This window comes from Motacilla alba, chromosome 5 (assembly GCF_015832195.1).
Source record: "Motacilla alba alba isolate MOTALB_02 chromosome 5, Motacilla_alba_V1.0_pri, whole genome shotgun sequence".
NCBI classification, from domain to species: domain Eukaryota; kingdom Metazoa; phylum Chordata; class Aves; order Passeriformes; family Motacillidae; genus Motacilla; species Motacilla alba.
The window spans coordinates 51,729,096-51,742,961 of NC_052020.1; the positions used below are offsets into that span (position 1 = coordinate 51,729,096).

At 39.1% G+C, this 13,866-nt stretch overlaps 1 protein-coding gene across 11 annotated transcripts in view; it reads left to right on the forward strand.

Annotated features, from left to right (window-relative positions):
* The window catches only part of TRAF3 (TNF receptor associated factor 3), a 70,143-nt gene that overhangs the window by 13,887 nt on the left and 42,390 nt on the right, over positions 1–13,866 (forward strand). For 4 of the 11 annotated variants that reach the window (XM_038137294.1, XM_038137296.1, XM_038137295.1 and 1 more), the window contains 2 exons: positions 1,011–6,605; positions 7,437–7,580. The exons of 2 other annotated variants lie outside the window; for them this stretch is intronic. The gene's annotated coding sequence lies outside the window, so the exon portion shown is untranslated. The remainder of the gene's footprint in view (positions 1–1,010; positions 6,606–7,436; positions 7,581–13,866) is intronic. 5 more of the 11 variants (XM_038137288.1, XM_038137287.1, XM_038137289.1 and 2 more) reach the window with 5 other exon arrangements.

Below are 13,866 nucleotides of genomic sequence, written 5' to 3' on the forward strand. Positions count from 1 at the left end.
AAATGCTTACCATTAAGTATAATTCAAAATATTTTAAAAGCAGCAATTAAAATATAATTTGCATTTTTAAATTGGTAATTTTTAGCAGATTAAGAGGAATAATGTAACCTGTGCAATGTTTTGAATTTACTCTTTGGTTTTTAATTATAAACCCTAAACTGTTATCAGCCCTCTGAAGATTAAGGAAGGATTCCTTCATTCAAGCTACTTTAGTTTGAGTAAAGTGGATTTTATACTGTAGTGGCGTTGCAGCATGTTTTCCTTGTTAAAAGAAGGAAGGAACTCCTTTCAGTTCATTATTGACTAATGATTCTTGGCTCTCTTATTAGCTTTTACAAGTAAAGTGAAAATGGAAGAGCTAAGATGGTATCATGCTTTCTTGTAAATACCTTCTGACTGGCTCACGAATTTTCTACAAGAGTAAAACTGGTTCCTTAAACTACTTCAGTTCTTAGTGTCACAGCTCAGAAATGGCAGCAATGTGCTAACCAAGATTTTATGCTGGCTAATGAGTTCTAATACCATTTGGTGGTAGTCTAAAAGCTACTTCTGTTTCCAGTGTTCACATTTCCATCCTTTAATATCAGAGTGTCTTTCCTGTGCTGAGAAGGTTGAAGAGCAGTAGAGCTGTGTTGTGAAATGGAGTGTCATCTCAGATAGTTTCTTTTCTTGGTTTTGGTTTAGGTTAACAGAAGTATCTTTACATCTGCAGTTTCTGGAAATTTAAGAACACTGTGAACCTCTGGCCAATAAAAATTTTCCCATTATGTAAAACGTTCTTGTAGGTATTGACTCACTGATGGCTTCCTCCATGAAGTAAACAGACTTTTGCAATGAATTTTCTAGTGAACTAGTAAATTTCAGCGCAGCTTTTTGATTTGCTGTAGTTTGTTATGGTTTAGTGCAGCCTTTACCTGCTATTTTTCTTTTTTTGCCTTCAGGCTTGTGAGAATTGTTTCTGTGTATTAACAGGAGATGCTTGAAACCGACTTGACTTGTTTGTTTCCCAGCAGGAAAGCCTAAGTACTTAGGCTTTAACTGAATCAAGACCAGCTCTCAGCAGTGGGAAACAATAGATTAATCTATCGGAAGCACAGACTGCAGGCTTGTGTGACACTGGGGTTTGTGTTGTGAATTTTTTTCATGTAAACAGGTAGGTAGGAATGATTCTTCTGCTGTGTATGTTTTCATTATGTATGTTGAGAAACCTCATGACAGTTGTGTGAGTTGGGGGTTTTTTTGGTGGGATTTTTGGTTGTTTTTTGGTTTTTTTTTTTAGTATTAGTATCACTGCATGACACCGTAAAGTACCTCATTCTCCTTTGCGTTTTCACATCTTTAAGTTGATGACATGAATTTAACAAATCATCTTCAGTGCCTGGGTTTGGTTTAGTTATGAATGACGGGGATACCTCAAAAGTCAGAACAAGTTTCATTCTCATTTCTATAAATAAACCCTCTTGTAGCATTGTTCTGTCTCGTTGTGTGCCTTGCACACAATTAGAATGGACTATTTGGCAAGTTCTTCATTCTGCCTGATGGAAGTTGCATGATAGTATATGGAGGCTGGGTTTTTTTTGTTTCATCAGTTGTACTTGCAAGGAAGGTAAGCAAATTATTATCTCTATTTCGCAAAAAAAATCTTCCCCTCAGAGGTTGGATTTCAAATAGATTAAAAATATGATCAGAACTCATAGGTGGTAACTAGCTTCCTCAGTCAGCCACAGCCTAATTTGGAAAACTGCATTTAACCTTACTTGCAAGAGGAGAAAATGTCCTGAATCCTTTAGAACAGTACCTTATTGGGGTTGTGCTTTCCTTCCTTGTTCCGCTCTACTTTTTCTGGAGGTTAAAAAGAAATTATGCTTCTAAAAAAAAAAGTTAGTCCTGTTTGCCTTCAGTTTAAGCTTTAAATTAGGAATGGATAAAAGAAGTGAAACGTGCTCCTTTCAGCCTCTTGACATGAACATTGGAAATTCATCAGTCCTTCAGGTGAGTGCTGGGGGTTGTGTCTTTGCAGAGGAGCAGCAGGTGATGCTCTGAGACTACTCTGTGGCTTTTTTTCCTTGGAACAGGTACAGCTTTATAAAGCTGGAAGGTAGGGAGGCTCTTTCAAAATTCTCTGTGGAAAGGGATAAAAATTAAGCTTTTTGCTACACTAGTATGTTAAGCACTGTGACTAAGAACTTCTTGTTGATAATAAATTATGTGAGTTAATGATGGTGTTTATATATAGAAGTTCATGCTCTTGTCACAATAAGTTTTTTTTGTAGGTTCACATAATAGTATAGCAAGTCCTTTTTAGGTTGTGATCTAGTAATAGCATCTGAAGGATGCAGGAAAAGGAAGTAGTCTGCTGGAATAGTTGAACACTCTTTTGGCCTTTTCTTGTTCTCTTTTAACTCTCCCACACGGGACCATGAACAACTTATGAAGCAGATTTGCTATCTTTCTGTAAGATTTTTTTTCTCTTGGCCACGTCTTCTAAATTGGTGCTAGGTGTTTGGTGGTGTTTTCCTAAGAAATCTTGTATGCCTCTGTGCTGGTATGTGAATGCCTGCCAGAAAGCAACTAGGCTACACATGGCTGTCTTGAAGTAATTATCACTGTCCTGAAGCAAAATAGGTTAAGAAGTGTTAAGGTGCTAGTCTTAGACTAACTGCAGAAGCAAGAAAAAAATAATTAAAGATCTTATTTTCCTATTTATGTTTCGTTTTTAGGGGAAAGGGATATTTTTAGTCCTTCTTCCCAACTTTATCAAGATATAAATGTTTTTTTTTGTTCCTTATTTCTAGTTATTTTTTCACTTTTGACAGTTCCCAGCTTAAGACTGGAGTCCTATTATACAAGGTAATACATAAGAAGAGATGGGAACTTGGTAGGTGCCCAGGTAAGATCAGAGAAAGGGGATCTGTTCCTCAACTAAGGAGAATAGAAATATGCAGAAGTGCATGAAGTCACACAGCAAGTCTCTAACTTTTCTGATTTTGTTCTTCTGTTTCAAAGCCAACAGGCCTCTCTTTCCCCTTTTCAAATTTGTGATCATGTTTTTAAAATGTTGTATGTAATATGGTCTGCAAACCAAGGAAGGGATTTGAAGCTGAAGATGACCTTTAGTGGTAAATTATTTTCAATAGATAAAAATTTAAAATAAGACCAACTAAAACTTTGTTTGGGAGCTTAAACTGGGTATATATTATACACTACAGGAATGCCAATGTTAACTAAGCCATGTTAGAAGAAAAACTGTAAAATCACTGTTTCAGTGCATGGAACTCAGGAGCCCCTGCAAAGAGTGAGCAAAGGACTTGTGCACAGCTTTGAGAAATTAATCTCCCATCTGTTGGTGGGGGAGTGGGTAGCAGTTGTTTTTATTGCATCTGAGTCTATACCTATATTGCCCATTTTTTTGGCCTTTTAAGGGAAAGGAAAACCTTCAAACATGCCCCTAAAACCAGCCAGCCTTAGCACTGCTTTGAGCTAAACTCCCCAAAGGATGCATCTCCCTCCAAACTCTCCCATTTGCTTTCTGCTCATGCCCATACACGCTCTGATTGCTGGCCACTGCCCCTCTGCTGGGGGCTGCGCAGGAGGTGGGGAGGTGCCGGAGGGCTGAGGAGGTTTCTGAGCTTTCCATGTCATTGCCAGCAGGTGCTCAGCCCTGCCTAATGTTCCAGTGAGGCTGAACCACAGGAGACTGGGCAGGATGCTCCCCCAAGGAGGACCTGGATCTCCAGGAATAATAGGTTGCTGATGGTAGGCAGCTGCGATGAGCTAAAAGATCTGGCCTGGAGCCTGGCTCTGCAGGATGCAGAAGGAAGGAGGGGTGGAAAGCAGTGATGAGCTTATTGTTTCTAATGAGCCAACAACTGGCTGAGTGACACCGAGGGCTCTTTGTTGCTCCCTTTGCTCTTAAACACAGCTGTGGAGAGTGGAGGGGGATGGAGGTGAAGTGAGAGATTAGACTTCCAGTGTCCAGAGAGGCAGTGGGCATAAATTAAGAATAAAAAAGGATTAAATTCTATCTGAATACAAGAAAAGCTTTTGGCCGGGGGTGTGCTCAAATACTGCAACAGGCTGCCCAGTGTGGTGGTAGAGTCACTCTCTGCAAATCCTCAAAACCCAGTGGGTGGCTGTGGTGGGCAGCTCTGCCGGACCCTGCCTGGGCAGAGTGGGCTGGCCTGGATGGTCTCCAGATGTCCCTTCCAACCCCACTGCTTCTGTGAAAGCTTCTTCAATATTTGGATGCATTCTTTTGCTGCTGTTGTGGAACACTTGGGGAATAATTACAAATGCCCCTGCTGGGCACTTGTCTCACAAATACTAGTGTTGTGTAATCACGGCGGTTTTAATTGAATAGGGAAAGCATCCAAGTGCTAAGTAGTTAATTGACTAAACTCCCCAATTTAACAACGAAAGCAAAAAAAATCCACCAGTATCTCCCCCTTCCCTGAGCTGAGAAAACACTAAAACATCCTAAACCTTACAAGACATTTTGGTTTTAATCCCTTAAAATATTGCGGTTATGAGACTTAAAGGTAGCTTTATTATAATAAAATTGTTTATTATTTTCCCCTCATTCCCTCTAGTTTTGCCACAAAGTACTATCTTCAAATTATCCTGTGAAAAATGAAATAAAAAGTAGGCAGGAACATGAGGAGGAACAGCAGAGAAAATACTAAGTGATCCCACCAAACTCTGCAGTTTGTGCCTTCCAGCCCACGACTAGGAAGTCATGAGATGATTTGAAAGAACTTTCCTGTAGCCGTGGTTCTTTGCTGGGCTCTTTCAGCCCTCCCCTGATTGCATTTTGCACAGCCCTCAGAAAGACTGCAGTGCAGTAGTTGGCAAGGGAATTACCAGGAGGGAAAATCAAGCTGTGGTGGCTCCTCTTGCAGCGTGGTGTTGCTGAGATCTGCGTTTTGGAGGAGGTAATAAACAGCTGCTTTGGGTTTCCAATTCAGAACTCTGGAAGCTTGCAAAAAAAAAAGGATGTGGATAAGTCTCCATTAAATATCCCTAGAGTGTGCATGGCATGCTGGACAGCCACTTAGCTTATTGGTGCAGTGGTTTGGGTTTTCTTCTTGATTCAAAACACCTGCAGTTTCTGCCTAATACTTTGTTTTTAATCCTTTGTGCTCAGACAGTGGAGAATAAGGTAAGGTACTTTTTGTTGGCTAACATATAAAGGATAATGGAAGTAATTTCTCTGTGTCGTAGCATGCAACAATAAGTGCTTGTTGGAAAGTAAAAGTTTTGATTGCCTTTTTTATTGCTTGTAATTCATTGAAATTCTTTGTAATAACTTCCCTGAATTATCTAGTGTATTCAAGTTGAGAAACAGTTACGTGTACTTCATTAGTATTAAAAGATTCTTTTTTACTCAGTTTTCACTTTGGTTTTCCAATATAATATGGAATTATTTTCAAGATCAATTATTTTCAATTGTTCTGAGAATGTTCCTTTTTTATGTTAATCTTAGGAGCTAAATCCCCAATCCTTTCTATGTCTTACCAATATCTTTGGATTTTTTTTTTTCATGCCAGATTTTTAAGGGCGTAGCACTGTCATAATGCTGCTGTTCAGCTGTGGAGTGCGCTTTTTTAGTAAGAATGAAACTTCGGAAGCACCTTAATTCTCTGTGGTTTGGAAGGGTTTGGTTGGTGTCTTGGGAGGGAAAGGAGAGGCTGAAAGTGCAAAACTCCCTGCACTAAATTTGGATTTATACCTAAGAATGCAAAGGAGCAGTGGCCCAGGGTCATTGCTGTGATTGGTGTCTGAAGTCAATATCAGAGCTAAGAGTTTAAGAACTTCAGTTTTTGCTGAGTTAATATGTAAGTGTTTAGTACAGAAATTTGTACTACTTTCATGACACCTGTGGGTATAATGGGCTGACTTGTAATTTATATACTGTTTTGGTGGGGAAAGCGTACGGTTGCAGATCTCCTTTTTGTTTGAGTAAGCATTTATTCTTGGAGTTTTCTGTAAATCTCAGTGCTGGGCTGTTTTTCCAGGTACTGTGTTTCTAGAATGAGCCAGATTGAGCTTTCATTGGCCCGTGTGTGTTTTGGCAGAATCTGTAACCACTCATTAGCACGTTACTTACCATGATTATGGTCCAAAGTAGCATTGCTGCTACTTTGTTAGCAGCAGTAGCCTTTCCTTTCCACTTCCTGAGGACCAAAGGTGACTTGTAGCACGTGACTAAGATAAAAAAAAAATCAGCCACAAAACCCCCTGTTTTATAGCTGTGGAAGTTTGTGGCATTCCTCCTTTGTGGCTAGGCACTATCTTGGTCTTGCGTTACAAAGTCCTGCGCTCCAGCTGCGGCAGGGGAGCGAGAGCCCGGCGCGCGTAGGGTCAGGTAAGCATTTCTGTGACGCTGTGACCTTCCGTAGCCAGCTGTGTGACTGCTGAGGCCAATCTGTGTGACTGCTGAGGCCCGTCCTGTCCCCAGTGTTGTGTGCAGGATGCCAGCGGGGAGCGCGCTGCCCGGCCGGGCCCTCGCTGCCGGCCTGCCCGGGGCCTTCCGGGAACGTCGCTGCCCTGGCACCGCGGAGTAGCCGCCCGGCTTGGCCACCGTGCACTCCGGGACTCTGGGCTAGGTGGGTGCAAAGTTCACTGACGAGAGCTGAGCAGCTGAAATCCCTGTGAAATGTGCTTTGGCTCTGTGTCGTACCTGGCCGGGTGAGGTTGCTGCTGTGCCCTCACAAAAATTCGGCCTTGGTGTGTGAGGGTGAGAGAGGCCGTGGGGATGTCAGGCTTCGTGTGGTGGTGACCTGGGAATTGTGGTAGCAGCTGTTGAACTTTACTGTCACGTTTAAGAATGCACATAGATATTGATGAAGATTTGTATTAATTATGCTTTTGGACCATTTTCTTCTTTTTCTCTGTGCTTGCAAAAATTCCAGGATCAAGCAAACTTCCCCAAACTAAGTTGCTTACTTCTAATGACCTCTTGGGATATTGTTGTGGGCTGTTCTGCTCTGCAGAACGCCTAATTACTTTCCCAGAATTGAGCTGGTGTTTTCAAATAGAATTTATCAGACTTTCCAAGAAAATGGCACTGCTTTGAAGATTTTCTACAGTCTGTTGTGACCTGTAGTGTATCCGGGTGGAGAAGTTTTTGTGTGTGCGTAAAAGCAAGAAATTATAGCTGTGATTTTAACTGTGCATGTCCTCCTTTAATGCTATTTTGTTGAGTCATTTGTGAGCAATAGTGGAGGAGAAGAAAACAATAGTTTAAAAATCATATTGGTATGTTTTGTGTAGTGTTCTTTGTTATTTATCTTATGTTTAGGTTATTTTTAAAGGTCATCATTAAGAATTAGTTTGATGGTCTAATGAAACTAAAGAAGTAACTTGATAGATTCTGAGAAGCCTGTTAGAGTGTTTTTGAATGAAGGTAATGTAACTCAAACTCTTTCTTTCTTCAGGGCAAAGAAAGAAACCAGGCAGACTGTAGCAAAGCTCCCTTTATTGGCAGGAGTAAAGAGAACCCTATCAGAGCATTGAGAAAGCCTATTCTTCTTTCTTCTCAAGCTGCGGATCAAATGAGATTCAAATAAAACGAAGGAAATGTAAGCAATCAGAGAGTCTTCCAAATTTGGGGGAGGCGTGGGAAGAAGAGAAGTATAGAGATTTGATCAAGAAAGCTGTTGCATGGACTTCGGAAATCAAGAGCTTTTATTTAGCTAACAACCCCGTTTTTAACATTATTGTTTCTTCAATTGTCTGTGAAGGAGAATTGTTGCATGAGAAGGAACATACAATTTCCAGACTGATAGAGAGTTTACCTGTTAGCAGGTAATTAGGGAAGAGGTTAGAAAAAGCAGTAAGAACAGAGGCTGGGCAAGAACTGTAAAGGATTTCAACCTTTATGCTGTTCTGGCAGCATATGTAGTACTGAAGAAGTATATAAATGGGAAAGGGTCCTGTAACCTGTTCTTAAGGGGAACCTTTTCTAAAGGTTAGAGCCTAAGAAAATACATATATTTAATGGAATTGTGTTACTGTGAGTTTGGACACTCACCTTTAAACTTCTAATGCTTGTAACTTGACTTGTGTGTTACCTGAAACTGTATTCAGATATATGGCTTGTTCTTTGGTGGCACTGCCACTGCTTTCTGTGGCTCTGACATGCCAAAATCCTTTTGTTTTTAATGTAAGGTTTTTTTGGCTGCTGGGAAAATTCTCACATTTGTTAAACACAAAAAATTGACAGCATTGGATAAACGCTGAAGGAGATTTATTTGAAATTACCATTTGATATACCTTCTCTCAAAGGTTTCTTTTGCCTTGTGTTTGAGTGCATGGCTGAACTGGGCTGTACTCAATTCAGACTTCCTAAGCTTGCTAGGTACTGGTTAGGAGACAAATTGCTGTTACATTTATTAAGGATATAATGATATTTTTTTTTCTCCTAAAGCATGAATATTTGGGTAGAAGAGAACATTTTACCTAAGCATTCTTACTACTGCCCTGAAGTAGGTGCTTGGAAATCTGTTTTCCTTTGGTTTTAATTCTAGTCATGCGCATAATATTTCCTCCTCTACTTCAAAAATGGAATACAGTCTTTTGTGAGAATGAGCAGTTATTTTGATGACCTTGGTCTGAATTTTCCTATGCAGTCCTTTCAGCAATTCATCATTGCACTGCTGCTGTGATGAAAAATAGATTTTTACAATATATCCTCCTGGCATCTGTGTTGTTGATTTTTTTTGTAGTGCATCAAAGTAAACCTTGAATGGGGTAGTGGAGGGCTTGATTGAAATTCCTGGTCAAAACTGAGCTGATGAGAGAAAAAAGGGGCTCTATAAAGGGAAGTGTATGAGTACAAAAAGTTTGTACCGAGAGAGATGATCTCATGTGCCTATTACATTCAGCTTAGGCAACTTTTAAAGTAAAATTATCTGGAGATGGTTTTAAAAAACTGGGTGATGATATATCATTAAAGATGTAAAATTTTTCTTGTGGGAAATGAGAGAAACTTAGGATTGTTTCCTAGCTCTTCCAGCTGAAATTAAGTTACTATGGATTTGCCTTAATTACAGCTGTTGCCAGCCCTCTGTCTTGTGTTAGTGCACTGATGAAGTCCCTTATTTCACTGAGACACAGGGGCCGTTTGGATTGATGACAAAAGCCATCCTTGTTCCAAAGTGGAGTAGCCTCCACTGTAACTAATCTCAGCTATCACCAGCACAGCTGTCAGTGAAAAAGTAAAACTCTGGTGCAGTCAATACCCCGGAGAATAAATTAGCAAAGTAGTCAGACCATATAAAGATAAAAATGCAGTGTGAGTTTACATATAACTAGTTTAATGATTTTCTTTTTTTCCCCCTGAATAACTGTCTTGAAAAATGGAAAACTGTTTTTAATAGCCCCAAGACAAAGAAGACCCACTTTTTGACACTATGATGCTTGTCTAAGCTGTAGAACTCGCTGTTCTGATGCAAAACTAAGAATTTGCTTCTCTTGACCTCAAAATAATTGCTCGTACATTTAGCAGATGTATAGAGGAAATAGGAACTATGCTTAACAGAATCTTTGGAGCTGCCTTTCCTCCCCCCCACCCCCCCCTTCTTTTTTCCTTTTGCCTATCCACTGGTGTATTGTAGATGCTGTGTAATGATGAAAAGGAGTTCCAGGAACTGTTTTGAGCCTGGCTTGATGGATCAACATTACAACATTTTTAATGTGTTTTGTGCCTTTATGCTATATTGCAGAGAGTGCATTTATGTATATTCTGAATTGGATTCAGTTTGATACTCCTTTGGGATCTTCTAAAGGCAGCCATAAAAGAACTTCCAAAACAGTGTGAAGCAGGTTGGAGGAAGGATTCTTCTCAGAAGCATTTATAATGTTAAGGTGGTAGTTCTCCTTATATGGAGAGATGTAGATTTGTCTTTAATATTGCACCTAGTGTTTTCAGGTCCTGAAATTGCTTCCTAAGATAACAAAGCATCGGTGTACAGTTTAGTTGGAAAGTATCATGTTAAAAAAAAGAATCTCTTATGACTCTTAAGAAGTGTGGGCAAGTTACTTCTTTTTAGCCAGGCTTCTAGAAGGATTTAGAGTGGTGACAAATCTTGCTAGAAGAGTCCAGAAATAATACTTCCTACTGATGTAAAACATCAGGCCAGGGATGCTATAAAAGGTAAGCAATGTTTTCCTTATTATACAGTTTAGGGAGAAACAAAGTGATGAAGGCTTAAAATCATATAGGAATTCTGTAGAATTGATGGGAAAAAAATCCAAACCATTGCTGTAATATTGGAAGCTTCATTGCCTAGCTACAAGTTATTTGCAAGAAGTGGGGATCAGCACTCTTTCCTCTGAAGTGTCATTAGCAGTGCAAGATCCTAGAAGCTCTAATCTTAAGACATAAGCCCCTTACTATATCAGTGAGTGTCCTCTGCATACTTTTAAATCTGGCATTTGCTCCGTTTGTAAATTATTCTTTCCATTCTGCATATCTAAACTGTGCCTTCGTGGATCTTTATAAAAACCAGATAATTCTTTATGAGCATAAATTTTCCAAGGAATCTGAGTATTCTCATTTAGTTTCTAGAGCAACACCTGGAGGCTTTCAGGTTTGAATTTTGAAAAATAAAAATGCATGTTTAAAGGTTAGATTGTCATTAATACATTAAACAGGATTGCTTTATTAAGTATTTATTTGGTAGAAGTGAACATGATTTCATTAATATTAACTAAAGAAGCCCTCAGGCGATCAGCACGCAAAAAGAATTTTCAGCTAAAACTGTCAACTTCATGTTCCAAATCTGAAGGCACATCTCTTTAAGGCCTTGTGGATGGTTTGGAATGCACCAGTTTTAATGTGTTTCTGAAGCAGCAGCAGTACTGTACAGTTTTATCAGAAGTTTCTTTGAAGGGTTGTTATCACTTGTGTTAAACTTTTTTTGGCTGTGTAACAGTGATAAACACTTGGTTCTGGGTAGTGATGGGAAGTTCAGTCAGAAAAATTTATAAATTCCTTTTATAAACTCCACACTAGGTGTGTTGTAGAAGGATAACATCCTCGTTGATTTTTGCTAATTCTCTTAATCCAGTACAAGGGAAATCTTCAAAGGGACCTGGGGTTTTTTGGTCCTTAGTAGTGTCCTGTCTGACCCAGGGCTGTAGAGGTGGCTTCTTCTCCAGATGTCAGTGATATCTATTGATCTGAAACCTCCAGAACTGCAGTTGGTGTAAACCTGCAGGCAGCAAATAAAACATTTAAAGTTAGCAAGACAAAATAATACCATAGTTTGTTACCTGGCAAAGTAATCAAAAAGAAAATGTAGAAACTAGGAGAAACTGAGAGAAACGAGGAAATTGCATGCAGGTTCCAGGTAAAAGAGTCTTTTAATGACACTTTACAGTTGGAATGATGAACACTGCCATACACCAGTAGGCATTTGTGTCCTACGTGCACTTGGCTTCCAGTAGCACATTCCTAAAGTCTGTGTTTGCTACAGGAGGAAGCAACATGCTCCTTCCTTTCTCACATTGCTGGGAAACATGTTTTGTGAATCTGAATTTTCAGTTAGGGAAAACACAGCTTTCTCCATGAACACCTTAGTAAAGGTAGGAAAGGCTTTAGATAGCAGTGAATGTGAAGCTGGGATTATGAATACTATGACAAGTCTGGGTAAAGGTCTGTAAAAGTCTGTGACTTCCTCCTGAAAACTCAACTTCAGTAATACTTTTTTACTAGAGCTGTAGAAACTGAAATTTCTAGTATAACTAGAAATTTCTAGTATAACTAGAAATTCTAGCACAAGTGGGTTTTAAATTTTTTATATGTATTTTTTTTTTCTTCCAGATTCTGTTTGCAAATGTGGGGGGGGGGGGGGGGGGGGGGGGGGGTTTGGGGTTTTTTTCCATCTAATATAAAAATCTTAACAAAATTCCCACATTTTTCCTAAACTTCAACATGTTGGTCATAGATAATACAATGTTAACAGTGAAATGTACAGTGTAGACATGGAAATCACTGAAATTAAACCTGCTATCACTTCATTAAATAAGTGGACAATGTTTTTTTTCCCCTCACATTCTGATAAATAATAAAATATAGGCAAATGAAAAGAGAGTTACTGTTACTCTCTTTTTTTCCATTTCCTTCCTGAATAAGAAGCAATGGATTCAGACAAAGCTGAAGGCATCATCTAGAATGGTGGGAAATTTCACTCAGGATTAGTGAGAGGTTGAGTTCTGTGCGTGAATAAATGTCTGCCATGCAGTTCAGTAAAATATTCTGATGATGTCACATGCTGTGTTAATTTCTAGAGTTTGAGTATTTAGGGCAGTGTAAAAAAGTATTTATTTCTTACCTGTGTTCATAGTATGCCGTGTTCACTGGGATAAAATGGGAGAGCAGGAAATGTTTTATGAAAGGAGTTAATTTCCATAAATGACAGTTTAGATAGATTTTTTTGTGTGTGTTTTGAGTGTAGGCTTAGAAAACTTACTTTAGTTAAAATGGAAAGAACTTCATGTGGAAGTGAGAGACTGTGGTTTTAAGTTTTCTGGTATGGTCATTTCTAGTTGCACAGCACTTCATTTCAGTGTTGAGTTCAAAAAGTGCCAAGCCATACTTAAAGTTGCATTCTCTTTCATTTACCAGATTCCTCTAAACTCTGCTGTGTTCAGAATTTTCTGGGAGGACTATTTTTGTTAAAGATGAGCTGCATTTTAAAATTAATTAAGTTGTATTTTGTAGGTATTCTTGAGAAGGCAGTTTTGCACTAATTATTTATAATAAGCTTCTTGAAGTGCTTTGGGTTTTTTTCTTTTTATTTGCTGGTCTCTGACACCTTTGCCTTCACATACTTTTTTCTAATTGTAGAAGATGAGGTACTACCTATCTTGTTTTTTACCTCTGCTGAGATTTCAAGGCTGGATTCATTAAGAGAGAGTACAGATGCACTTTGTCAGGAATTGGCAATGCAGAAATATTCTTCATGCGCTTGGCAGACAGCAGTGTAGATAGGTAGACTCTGATTTGAGGAGTATCTTCTGCTGTTCTGATAGACTTGACATTTTGTTAGATTTGAAGCTGAGGATATCTTTGATTAACAGAAAGTAAAAGAATAGCATTGATCAATAGGTCTTGCAATAAGAACAAAGAAAAGGTTGACAAAAATACTGCAATAATTTTTTGATTCCTAGTTGGTGATTTCAGAGATGAAGGGACTTTGTCTTAAGTTGCTATAATTTATAAGCAAGTTGTTACTGATTATTCATGCAGCAGGTTTTCCTTGAAGGCACACCTTGGGAGGAATAGGGGACTAGACTATGTCACTAGAGGATGAGACATCATTTTCTAGGGCTGCATGCCAGGGTGAGAATGATTGGGACGTGCTGTTTGCCTTTACCCTTGTTGATCCTTGCTGGGCTTTGTCGTTGCCCAGTCACAGCAGGCAGAAGTGGGAATCACAGTGAGCAGTTGGGCTTTCGGTGTCTGTGATTTGACACTTGCATCACGTGAACCAAAGACTTGTGTGCTGTGCAGCAAAAGTAAAGGAAACGTTAGACCTGCTGTAAAACAGCAATTGGAGGAAACCTGGATTGATGGAAATAGCTTTCCATAAAAACAGAGTACTTCAAATGCAAATATAAGCTGGTTTTTCCTAGTTCTCTCTTCAAAGCACATGTAAAACCATTTTGAAAGATGAAACTACCTTTAATTCCAAATATGATTTTCATGGCATTTCTGGGAATACTTTATCTGAGTATATTTCTTCTGTGGAAGATAAAATGTTTCCTTTGTGAACAGAGCCAGAAGTTAAAAAAATGAAAAATTCATAGTGTTCAGCCACTTCCCCCACACAGGACTGTCATATGTATCTCAATCATGGA